The sequence below is a fragment of the Hyperolius riggenbachi genome, chromosome 2, assembly GCF_040937935.1.
Source record: "Hyperolius riggenbachi isolate aHypRig1 chromosome 2, aHypRig1.pri, whole genome shotgun sequence".
Classification (NCBI taxonomy): Eukaryota; Metazoa; Chordata; class Amphibia; order Anura; family Hyperoliidae; genus Hyperolius; species Hyperolius riggenbachi.
The window spans coordinates 18941812-18955350 of NC_090647.1; the positions used below are offsets into that span (position 1 = coordinate 18941812).

The 13539-nt window shown below is 46.1% G+C and overlaps 1 protein-coding gene across 2 annotated transcripts in view; it reads left to right on the plus strand.

Annotated features, from left to right (window-relative positions):
• The window catches only part of LOC137545368 (dentin matrix acidic phosphoprotein 1-like), a 55108-nt gene that overhangs the window by 19063 nt on the left and 22506 nt on the right, over nt 1–13539 (plus strand). For both annotated transcript variants that reach the window (XM_068266522.1, XM_068266523.1), the window contains exon 2: nt 7627–7789. The gene's annotated coding sequence lies outside the window, so the exon portion shown is untranslated. The remainder of the gene's footprint in view (nt 1–7626; nt 7790–13539) is intronic.

The window sequence follows — 13539 nt, forward strand, 5'->3', positions numbered from 1 at the left end:
AGGCGGCAACACAAAATAAAAATATTCTGCTTATTGCAGCACTCGCTGATCCCGGAGAGATGGTGGAGGTGTACATTTAATAGAGGCACCTGATAGAATTTCAATTATTTTAAGCTTCCCTAACCCATAGAGCACACATTAACCGTTCCCTACCGACACCTAAAAGTACCCATTATCGGTACAATCTCCCATCCGATCAACCATCTCCTCAATCATCAGGTACAGTTAATGGTGCTAAGATAAGATAAGAATGATATACAACAAGAGAATATATACACTCAGGCACAGGACACAAATCAGCAGGCAATGGGTAGTTGTACAAAGCAGAGGTCAATACCAGGAAGTCAAGCAGGCAAGCAATCGGGATTCAAGGTACAGGTACAGCTCAGATCTGCAAAGATTGAGAGGCGCCTTATTTGTGGCTACAAGCACTATTAGGCACTGCTATTTGGCCTGAGGAAGGGGCTATGCACCCACGAAACAGGGCAATAAAATTCTATTAATATGTGAATTTGTCTTCATTGAGGTAAGCCACCTCACTTTTTTCATTTTATTTGTTTTTAACGTATTTTATCTGCTCTGGGCGCCTCTTCCCCCTTTACCAGATTTGCAAAAGACCGCAAAGTTCTGGCAATCAGAACGAACTGGTAGTTCTTAAAGGGACTCAGAGACAAAAACTATGAATAGATTTCTACATACCTGGGGCTTCCTCCAGCCCCATCAGCATGGATCGCTCCCACGCCGCCGTCCTCCGCCGCCTCTATCGCCGCTACCAAGTCCCATCACTTCCGCTGGACACGGCCAGTTGTACACATCCGCAGGGACTCCCTCCGTCTCTCTGGTGCCTGCTTTATGCATGCGCAGTACGGAGGGAGCGCACTGACTGGCTGAAGTGACGGGACCCGGTACCGGAGATAGAGGCAGTGAAGGACGGTGGCGTGGGATCGATCCATGCGGATGGGGCTGGAGGAAGCCCAAGGTATGTATAAATCTAGTAATAGTTTTGTCTCTGAGTCTCTTTAAAGGGAACCTAAACTGAGAGGGATATGGATGTTTCCTTTTAAACAATACCAGTTACCTGGCAGTCCTGCTGATCTCTTTGGCTGCAGTAGTGGCTGAATCACACACCTGAAACAAGCATGCAGCTAATCCAGTCTGACTTCAGTCAGAGCACCTGATCTGCATGCTTGTTGAGGGGCTGTGGCTAAAAGTATTAGAGACACAGGATCAGCAGGAGAGTCAGGCAACTGGTATTATTTTAAAAGGAAAAATCCACATCCTTCTCAGTTTAGGTTTCCTTTAAAGGGGAACTGAAGTAAGAGGTGTACGGAGGCTGCCATATTTATTTCCTTTTAATCAATACCAGTTGCCTGGCAGCCCTGCTGGTCTATTTCTCTGCAGTAGTATCTGAATAACACCAGAAACAAGCATGCAGGTAGTCTTATCAGATCTGACTTTAAAGTCTGAAACACCTGATCTGCTGCATGCTTGTTCAGGGGCTATGGGTAATAGTATTAGAGGCAGAGGATCAGCAGGACTGCAGGGCAACTGGTATTGCTTAAAATGAAATAAATATGGCAGCCTCCATATACCTCTCTCTTCAGTTCCCCTTCAAATAGGCCATGTGATTAATGCAGGATGCATCTGGTGGTGAGCAGTCTCAATGAGAATTCCCATAAAGCCATCTAGAGGCCAGACAGCGAACTGCAAGTCTTTGCAATGGCAGTAACAGGCCACCTGCTGGTGGATAGTAGAAATGCGGAGCTGCTCGAAAGTCCATTGAGCCCTCTGCTGGTGGTACAACGAAAGTTCCTGGCAGTCCATGCCAATACTGCTACCGGCAGGGAAAAGCAAGCAGTACACAGTTACTAACACTAACCAGGGTCGGTGCTTCCATTAAGGCAAGGGGGGCAACTGCCCCAGGGCCCGGAGCGCTACTGGGGCCCCCAACCTCCACCTTAACATCCCAGTGCTTCTGGAGTTGTGCCGCCGCCACCCCCCTACACGCACGCTGCCGGACCTCCGATCCGACCTCCCCACTAATTGTCCGCACTAAGTCTACTATCACTGCTATCGAGGCAGCAGCACGATCACAGCATTCGCATATCACCTGTCCCGGCTGCTGTGTTGCTGCTGCTTGCCTGTCTTCATCGTACTTCCTGTGTCATGTGACCTGGCGCATCATGTCATGTGTAACATGCGCCGGATAACACAGGAAGTGCGATGAACATGGGTAAGCAGCAGCAACACAGCAGCCGGGACAGGTGGTATGCGAATGCTGGGATGTGCTGCTCTCTCGATAGTGGGGGATGTTAAAGGGGAGGTCGGGGGGTTGCCAGCTGGATTCAAATTGTTGTGGGATGGTGCTCCGGGTTACCTTTGCCCCGGGCCCCATTGGGGGTTAAACCGGCCCTGACACCACCTTTTAACATTAACCTCCCCCACCTATTCTTAACACTAACCTCTCCCCCACACTACTCCTAACACTAACCCCCTACCAATACCACAAAACTTCCCCACCTACTCCTAACACTAACCCTCCCCCACCCCCCCCCCCACCCCTAACACTTACCTTCCCCACCTATGTCTAACACTAACCCCTCCCCCACTGCCACTACCACTACTACCAAACTCTTGGAGCCCCAGCTGTAGCCAAACCCCCAAAGCTCACCATAACCCCCCCCCCCCCCCCCCAGTGCTACTACCTAACCCTGGGTGGCCTCTAAAGCCAAATCCTGGGGTCCCATTCCCAACTAACCTTTCCTGTACCCAAACCACCAGAGACAAGCGGCACTCAGCTACACTATAGCCGAGCACCCATTGCAGAAGCACCGCAGTCACCACCATTAGATGGGGTTCCGCAATACAATAGCCAAACATCGGCATCCAAATTACCCATCTTCACCATCGTAAATGCAAATTGCATTCTGGCCATTGCGGTGACCAATTCACCACTCAGACTCCACCCCCAATTTACTGATAGAGTGGCGGAGAGATGTCAGCGTTCATAGGGAGCCTTGGGAAGCCTTAATGCCCAGCAGTTGCAGCACAAGCCTCCCCTCTCCTTTGCTTGAGAGGGCCGGTTGCTTGAGAGGGCCGGTTGACTGAGTGCTGGTCGATTGAGAGGGCCATTTGATTGAGATGGCCGATTGCTTGAGAGCGCCGGTTGATTGAGAGGGCCGGTTGCTTGAGAGGGCCGGTTGCTTGAGAGGGCTGGTTGCTTGAGAGGGCTGGTTGCTTTGAGAGGGCCGGTTGCTTGAGAGGGCTGGTTGCTTGAGAGGGCTGGTTGCTTGAGAGGGCTGGTTGCTTGAGAGCGATGGTTGCTTGAGAGGGCCGATTGCTTGAATTCTGGCTAACTGGGATTCTACTGCAGTATCGACATCAAAGTCATAACTCAGCTTAAAGATGTCTCCGAATCCGGCACAAATATCAGGTTGGTCTCATTCTTGTAAATGTATTTCCCTCCATTGGCTTTCCCACAGTGCTTCCTTGGGTTATCACAAAAACTCAAACCTAAGATATAAAAATATGTAAAATACAACAAAAAAATGAGCTTTTTTTCTGGATCAGAATCTTTATCTATCATCATACTTTACAGAAAATAGTGTCTACTTCACTAAAGCATCTCTAGTAAACCCAGAGATTCTGCAGAGGGATATCATAACTGATCTACAAAAAACCTGGAACCAACATTAACCAAAAAAACAAATCACACTATTAGCTTTTAATGGATTCAGCCTGGGTGCTACTGGAAGGTTAGTGAATTAGTAGTTGTGCAATAGCTGCCAGATGCAGTTGAGGTCTTTTGGGCTTGATTAACTAAGCCTGCACTTTGATTGGCCCAATGGGCTGCCTGTCAAGTGACTGGCAGCCTATCGGGCCAATCAAAGTGTGGGGATCACGTCCAAAACAGCTACAGGACAGGACAGGGCTCAGGGCAAGAGTAAAGGAGCGGGCACTAAATACAAGGGAGCGCGTATGTTAGAAGAACACGCTACGCAGCCCGTAGTGTGCGCTGAGGATTGTAACCCGCACTGTTCAAACTAACTAAACTTAGTGAATTAAGCCCTTTGTATAATAAACTCAGACTGTGGAATAATATTGCAGCTGGGCCCGGCACAACGGATATGCACTGCACTTGACAAAGAACGTTTCAAATGTTAAAAACCACGACAGCCCTGCTGCAGTACAGGCACACCTTGCCTGTAAGATTGCCCCATTTTGCTTGGGGCTCCGGTACAAGTTTTACATGGGGCCCCAAGCACTCTATTGATATGGAGCCCCAAAACCTCGCTGCAGTGTTACAGAGCTGTATTTAGTGATGTGTGGTCCGGTGTTAGACGAGGAGCAGAAATGCAGACATCAAACCAACAAACGTGGATTCCGGTGACACCTTTAATGACTAGCTGTACACGGTTTATTGCAAGCTTTCGAAACCTTACATTTCTTCTTCAGGCATTATACAGAACTGGATCAGAACCGTACAATAAGAAGTTTTGAATCACATACAGACTTATATATGATTCTGTAGGCTCAGTCTGACATGATGTCATGCAGTATTACCTCCTATGAAATGTATAGACTTCCTCAGTGTTCAGATCTATTGAGCTTCTGGCAGCATTTGTCACTACAGGTAAACACACACAATAAGCAACTTATCTCTCTGCCGAAGAGCAGCAACAAACAGAAGTGATAAAAGTCAGCGAGTCTAAAGAAAGATAAAAAAGAGGTGCTGTTCTTAGAGATTTCCTCTTTTTTTCTTTCTTTAGACTGGGTTGCCTTTATGGTAGAGGTTGGGGTTAGGCACCAGGAAGAGGTTGCCTTCATGGGAGAGGTTAGGGTTAGGCACCAGGAAGAGGTTGCCTTCATGGGAGAGGTTGGGGTTAGGCACCAGGAAGAGGTTGCCTTCATGGGAGAGGTTAGGGTTAGGCACCAGGAAGAGGTTGCCTTCATGGGAGAGGTTAGGGTTAGGCACCAGGAAGAGGTTGCCTTCATGGGAGAGGTTAGGGTTAGGCACCAGGAAGAGGTTTCCTTTATGGGAGAGGTTAGGGTTAGGCACCAGGAAGAGGTTTCCTTTATGGGAGAGATTAGGGTTAGGCACCAGGAAGAGGTTTCCTTTATGGGAGAGATTAGGGTTAGGCACCAGGAAGAGGTTGCCTTTATGGGAGAGATTAGGGTTAGGCACCAGGAAGAGGTTGCCTTTATGGGAGAGATTAGGGTTAGGCACCAGGAAGAGGTTGCCTTTATGGGAGAGATTAGGGTTAGGCACCAGGAAGAGGTTGCCTTTATGGGAGAGATTAGGGTTAGGCACCAGGAAGAGGTTTCCTTTATGGGAGAGGTTAGGGTTAGGCACCAGGAAGAGGTGTCCTTTATGGGAGAGATTAGGGTTAGGCACCAGGAAGAGGTTTCCTTTATGGGAGAGATTAGGGTTAGGCACCAGGAAGAGGTTGCCTTTATGGGAGAGATTAGGGTTAGGCACCAGGAAGAGGTTGCCTTTATGGGAGAGATTAGGGTTAGGCACCAGGAAGAGGTTGCCTTTATGGGAGAGATTAGGGTTAGGCACCAGGAAGAGGTTGCCTTTATGGGAGAGATTAGGGTTAGGCACCAGGAAGAGGTTGCCTTTATGGGAGAGATTAGGGTTAGGCACCAGGAAGAGGTTTCCTTTATGGGAGAGATTAGGGTTAGGCACCAGGAAGAGGTTTCCTTTATGGGAGAGATTAGGGTTAGGCACCAGGAAGAGGTTGCCTTTATGGGAGAGATTAGGGTTAGGCACCAGGAAGAGGTTGCCTTTATGGGAGAGATTAGGGTTAGGCACCAGGAAGAGGTTGCCTTTAGGCTGCTTACACACCAAGACGTTACAGGCGCACGTTAGTGCGCCTGTAACGCTCCCCCAACGCACAGCAATGTAACACAAGTGGGCTGTTCACACAGCCCACGTTGCGTTACATGTAACGCTGCACGTTGTCCGGAAAGTGCAGCATGCTACGGCGTTAGAGCGGCTATAGCCGCGTTAGACTGTTTACACATGCGCAGTAGGAGCGGAGAGGAGGCGGGGAGAGCCAGCTACAGTAGCCGCGCACATGGCTACTTAATATTCACTGCACTGGCGGCCGCTGATTGGCCGGCGGGACCACGTGATGCGGAGTGTCTCGCTCCGCATCACGTGGTCCCGCCGGCCAATCAGCGCCACTCTGGAAGACTTTATCGGAATAGAGCCGCCTAACGCGGCTCACTCTACCGTCGGCTCTTGCAGCACCATACGTTGTGTTAGGTGCACGTTATGCGACCTTAACGTGGCACCTAACGCAACGTCTTGGTGTGCAAGTATCCTTAAGGCAACAGCCAGTGAGCCAGGTAAGCAGCATATGTACAAGACAGCAGCCAGGCAAGCAGCATATGTAGAAGACAAAAGCCAGGCAAGCAGCATATAGTATGTAGACGATAATAGCCAGGCAAGCAGCATATCGTATGTAGAAGATAACAGCCAGGTAAGCAGCATATGTACAAGACAGCAGCCAGGCAAGCAGCATATGTAGAAGACAAAAGCCAGGCAAGCAGTATATGCCATCACCAAACTCCTCAACCACGCCCTCATAATTTCCCGCCTTGACTAGTGCAATGACCTTCTGTCTGGTCTCCCTATAACCCGAATTTCCCCGCTGCAATCCATCATGAATGCGGCAGCCAGAATTATCCACTGCTCCCATTGCTCCACCACAGCGGATCCCCTCCGTGAATCACTCCACTGGCTTCCTATCCAGTCCAGAATCAGATTCAAGACACTGTGTCTGACCTACAAATCTGTCCACAAAACCTGCCCAACCTACATTTCTGATCTTACTCAGAGGTACACACCTAGCCGCTCACTCCGCTCTTCGAATGAACGTCGCCTGACCTCCCCCCGCATCACCCAGTCCCATGCACGCCTCCAGGACTTCTCAAGAGCAGCTCCAACACTATGGAACTCCCTACCTCCACCCACTAGGGCACCCCCCTCCTTCAACATCTTCAAGAAAGCCCTCAAAACTCACCTTTTCACTCTGGCCTACCACCCCTCACTGTACTCTAAACCCACAGCTGAACTCTGGTCCCCTACCTTTTGTGTCCCTACCTCTCCCTCTAGATTGTAAGCCTTTGGGCAGGGTCCTCCTCCTTTTGTGTCCTACCTGTTCATGCACCTCCATTACTGTGCACCCATGCTATGCATCTGAGTGAACCTAACTGGCCTAATCTCCATGCTCCATCCAGTGACTGACTAAGTATTACCTAGTACTCATACTGTGCTGTGTGATCTGGTTTTCTTGTATTCCTGTATTGTCATATTGCTGTTGTCACCCCTAAATATTGTCTGTAACCTAAACTAATGTCCAGCGCTGCGTAATATGTTGGCGCTTTATAAATACAATAAATAAATAAATAAGACAACAGCCAGGCAAGCAGCATTTGTGGAAGAATATCTCCAGTTATAAGTGGCTCCTCTCTCCCGCAGAAAACATAGAAGAGCTTGGAGTATATCGGGCAGCTCCCAGCAGGCTGTTTGTGCATGTTGTTGCCAGGGTTGTGAGCGGAGAGCTTCCTCTGTGGAATAAGGTGTCTGGGGATGACTATTTTCTGTCTTACTTACAGGAAGCTGCATCTCACACCTGTCACTTGGCCGTGATCGCTGCCGTCAGGACTTGTCAGACTGGTCCGGTGCTGGGTGTGCCAGCCGAGGAGGGAAATCCAAACCACATTCTGGCGGGATCCCGCACCGAAGGAGGACAGCCGATAATGGAGGAGATCAGATAACGTAAGTAATAATTAGGATTGCTCGCTAGCCGTGCGGAGGGCATAGCTTGTGTATTGTGCGGGGTAATTGCAGGAAACTCTATCTGTACAGCTGAGAGGAGAGGCCAGAGGGGTTAATTCCCACCTCTGCCAAAAACAAAAGACCGGTACTCAGCCTCACCTATCACTCGCTCATTCTAGCCTGGAAGAAAGCTCCAAGTCTGCTATAACAGCAAACCTCAAGTGAGAGGGAGATGGAGGCTGACATATTTATTGTCTTTTAAGCATTACTAGTTGCCTGGCTATCCTGCTGATCCTCTGCCTCTAATACTTTCAGCCATAGACCCTGAACAAGCATGCAGCAGATCAGGTGCTCTGACATTATTGTCATATCTGACAGATCATGCTTGTTTCTGGTGTCATTCAGACACTACTGCAGCCAAATAGACCAGCAGGGCTGCCAGGCAACTGGTATTGTTTAAGAAGAAATAAATATGGCAGGCTCCATATACTTCAGTTGTCCTTTAAACAATGCAGATTGCCTGGCTGTCCGGTTGAGCCTCTGTCTCTAAAGCCCCACCTACACAGTACAATTTTCTGTCAGATCAACGGTTCTATTACATAATTTTTGACCGGTCAGATCGGATTCTGATCGATTTTGCAATCGATTTTGGGAACTTATCAACACAAAATCGATGGCAAAATAGATCGGAAACAATTTGGACATCTACACATGATGTGATTGCTTATCAGATCGCCGGTCGATCTGATGGAAAATTGTATCGTGTAGATGGGTCTTAATACGTTGTACACACCATACAATTTCCCATCAGATCAATGGGTCGAATTGATCATTTTCCGACAGGTCCGATCTGATTTACAATCACATCGGACCTGTGTAGAGACCACTTCTACACTAATTCAATCAGAACAATGATCGGGGAAAAAAAAATCAGACCTGTCAGAAATTATCAATTCAACCAGCAGTCTGACAGGAAACTGTATGGTGTGCATCAGGCATAACAATACTTTTAGAAATAAACCCCGAACAAGCATGCAGATCAGATGCTCTCCCTGGAGTTTGATTGGATTTGCTGCATGCTTGTTTCAGGTGTGTGATTCAGACACTACTGATACCAGAATGATCAGCAGGATGCCAGTACTGAAATAATAAATACATATGGCACTCTCAGTTCAGGTGTACTTTAAAGGACAGCTGAAGTGGATGGCATATGGAGGCTGCCATATTTATTTCCTTATAATCAATACCAGTTGCCTGGCTGTCCTGCTGATCCTCTGCCTCTAATACTTTTAGCCATAGCCCCTGAAAAAGCATGCAGCAGATCAGGTGTTTCTGACATTATTGCCATATCTGACAAGATTAGCTGCATGCTTGTTTCTGGTGTGATTCAGACACTACTGCAGCCAAATAGATCAGCAGGGCTGCCAGGTAACTGGTATTGTTTAAAAGGAAATAAATATGGCAGCCTCCATATTACTCTCACTGCAGTTGTCCTTTTAAGAGGATCTGTAACGACATATAGTAGAATGCACTAATTTATCCAGGATACCCACTTTTAGGGTTGAACATAGTGCTGAGCGCTTTGCGATTTCTCCAAGTTGCATTTGCATCTTGAAAAACGCACTCCCCTTGACTTGCATTAGAATCGCGGCAAAACTGCAGCAAAATCACAGCAAGGATTGTTTGCCGCGATTTCTCAGAATTGCTGCAATTTTGCTGCAGTTTTTTCCAAAATTCTGATGCAAGTCAATGGCAGTGCGTTTTTAAAAAAGCAAACGCCGCGCGGATGGATTGCAAAGCGCTCACCAGCAGTGTGGCTCAGCCCTAACACTCATGTTCTTGGTTTCAGCTTCAGAAACACTTCCTATTAGTGATAAGCGTAATGACCTAATTACGATTACGCAAAATTTTGCCTAATTTGTGGAATTACAGTTACGTCCGTAATCAAAATTTTGTGAATTTTACAAAATTATGCAAAATTATGCGAAATTATGCGTTTCTGGGAAATTTTGTAATTACAATCGTTAACATAACAAACAAATCAGAATTTCATGTTTAACGCGGAAATTCGTCCATTCTCAAAATTGTGTTCCAGTCCAGAGCCTCCTGGTACATTTAAAGCGACAGCACTTGCAGGTACCTTTGCATTATCAGATATTGCAAGGCCAAAACCAAGTGTCTCAACATGATCGCTAAGTGCACCATGGCAAAGAGCACCTGTCTTAGGCCACATACACACATCAGACCATAGTCTTTTGAAAATGAAAGATCACAGACCAATCTTACCACCCTTCATGTAGTATGAGAGCCATACCCTACACAGTCTATTCTATGGAGCTGAACTCCCCATCAGACAGAAATCTTTGCAAGATGCTGCACACACAGATGCTGTACACATGCAACAGATCAGTATCTGCAAAAGATCTGTTCCTGCCAAAAATCCATTCCTGCAAATTGCAATGATAGTCTATGAGATCTGCAGATCATCATACACACATGATTTAACTGACATTCATCTGCAGATCTGCAGATCTGAAAATCCATCCTGGTGGATCTGATCTGCAGATGAATGTCAGTTAAATCATGTGTGTATGATGATCTGCAGATCTCATAGACTATCATTGCAATTTGCAGGAATGGATTTTTGGCAGGAACAGATCTTTTGCAGATACTGATCTTTTGTGTCTGTACAGCATCTGTGTGTGCAGCATCTTGTAATGATTTTTTTCTGATATGGAGTTCAGCTCCATAGAAAAGACTGTGTAGAGTATGACTCTCATACTACATGAAGGGTGGTAAGATTGGTCTGTGATCTTTCATTTTCCAAAGACTATGGTCTGATGTCTGTATGTGGCCATAGTCTAGGATATCTGCAGATCATCATACACACCTTGTTTAACTGACAATCATCTGCAGATCAGACAATCATCTGCAGATCTGAAAATCCATCCTGGTGGATCTGATGAATGTCAGTTAAACAAGGTGTGTATGATGATCTGCAGATATCCTAGACTATGAATGCAATTTGCAGGAATGGATCTTTTGCAGGAACAGATCTTTTGCAGATACTGATCTTTTGTGTCTGTACAGCATCTTTGTGTGCAGCATCTTACAAAGATTTCTGTCTGATGGGGAGTTCAGCTCCATAGAATAGACTGTGTAGAGCAGAGGTGCCCACACTTTTTTGGCTTGTGAGCTACTTTTAAAAATTAGCAAGTCAAAGTGATCTACCTATGTACAATTTTAGGAGCACCCTTCCATGTACAGAATGGAAAAAGTAGTGGGGTCAGGATCTACTATGAAGGCCATCGTGATCTACCGGTAGATCGCGATCTACCTAATGGGCACCCCTGGTGTAGAGTATGGCTCTCATACTACATGGAAGGGGGTAAAATTAGTCTGTGATCTTTCATTTTCAAAAGACTATGGTCTGGTGTGTGTATGTGGCCTTAAGAAGTGGCTGCAGATACATTTCTCCTGATACATTTAAAGCAACAGCATGTGCAGGGACTTTGCAGTAATTGCAATCAGTAATTGCAATCAATGAATGACTTTCCTGAGTTTAGTCATTACCTAAATGTGCATAATTACTAATAGAAATGAAATTATGTCCATTTTCGTAATTAAAATAACTATTTCTATAGAAAACACAAAATTACAAAATTTCGCATTAAACGCAAATTCACGCCAAAATGCGAAAACCAATATTTACAAAACCAAAATTTCGCTTACGGAATTCCAAATTAAAGTTTGCATGGCAATTACGAAATTGCAAATTCGTGTCGTAATGGCAAAATTTGCCCCCATAATTAAGGAAATGCGAAATTACGAAAATTTCAGCTCAACACTACTTCCTATATCAGTATATTGCTGTATATTGTATGTAGTCACGCCCTCCCACTGATGGGCAGCACGGTGGCGTAGTGGTTAGCGCTCTCTTGCAGCGATGGGTCCCCGGGAACTCCAGTTCCCTCCCGTTTCCTCTGGGCACTCCGGTTTCCTCCCACATCCCAAAAACATACAGATAAGTTAATTGGCTTCCCCCTAAATTGGCCCTAGACTATGATATGTACACCACACAATACATACATAGACATAGGACTATGGTAGGGATTCGATTGTGAGCTCCTCTAATGCTGGGCATACACGGAGTTTCTTTTCCTTATCACCGAGCCGCTGATGGCTCGATTGATAATATCCGACAGGTCCGATGGCTCGCCGGATAGATTCCCCTCTCTATAACCGCCTGCTGACATTATCGGGGAATCGAGCGGCTGATAAGGAGAGCACTTTATAAATACTTAAAATAAATAAATAAAATAATTGTTTAGCTATGCAAAATTCGGTACTTATCCATTAGCCGGGCGCATCCGGCAGGTGGCGACAAAACTCCACCAGAGTTACATCTTTCCCTACTATCCATGTCGGCCTGGAGGGGGAATAGTAATTAGCGCCACCTGCCGGATGCACCCGGCTACACCCGGCTAACGGATAAGTACCCAAAATTCTCCTCTCAGAGCATTCTGGGACACCAGGTGTATTTTGCACTGACCTCGAAATTCGAAGAAGCAAACATTCTGCAAAGATCACCTGCTATTGCTAAAGATGTTGCTGTCTGTGATACATTTTAGAGTAAAGAATAAATAAGGGAGAGGAAAGATTTTACAAAGGCAAACATTGTCTTGATAATTTATAAAGTAAAATTGTAAAGGAAAAAAATAAAAAAAATAAGCAGTTTTATCCATTACATGTCACTTCAGGTATACTTTAAAGAGAACCCGAGGTGTGTTTAAAGAATGTTATCTGCATACAGAGGCTGGATCTGCCTATACAGCCCAGCCTCTGTTGCTATCCCAAACCCCACTAAGGTCCCCCTGCACTCTGCAATCCCTCATGAATCGCAGCCGTGCTGTGAGGCTCTGTTTACATCTGTAATGTCAGTCTCAGCTGCTCCCCCGCCTCCTGCATAGCTCCGGTCCCTGCCCCCGTCCCTTCCCTCCAATCAGCAGGGAGGGAAGGGATGCAGGCGGGGACTGGAGTTCTGCAGGAGGCGGGGAGAGCAGCAGACTGACACTATAGAGATAAACACAGCCAGCTCTGACAAGCTGTTTGTCAGCAGCATGGCTGTGATTTATGAGGGATTGCAGAGTGCAGGGGGACCTTAGGGGCGTTTGGGATAGCAACAGAGACTGGGCTGTATAGGCAGATCCAGCCTCTGTATGCAGATAATATTCTTCAAACCCACCTCGGGTTCTCTTTAAGAATTTAGACTCTTGGGATGAGCAATAAGATGAAAATTCTTCTGAGTTGATGCAAATTTAAGCAAATGTTTATGCAAATGTATGCAGTTTGAAAATAGACCATTCAATTTAAGCCCAAGTTTAAATTGATTGGTCCATTTTTAAAGCTGCATATATTTGCATACAATTTGCATAAGCACAGAATAATTTGCATAACTTTAATCATCCCTACTGATAACTAATTACAGTTCATAAAATGTTTGCCTCACAGAGAAGTACTTCTGATATCAGGGAATAGAGCAAAAAGGCAGCAGAGATGTTTAACACAATAAACTGACTTTTCCAGCTTTTATACACAAAATAAGATTGTAGAAGTATAGGAAAGTCCTATTTAGGTGTAGGAGGATATAGAAGATTTTTTATCTCATCATTTTATTTTCAGCTCAGATTTCCTTTAACCACTTAATCCCGTCAGGATGATTATTGTCGTCCAGATCAGAGCAGTGCTAG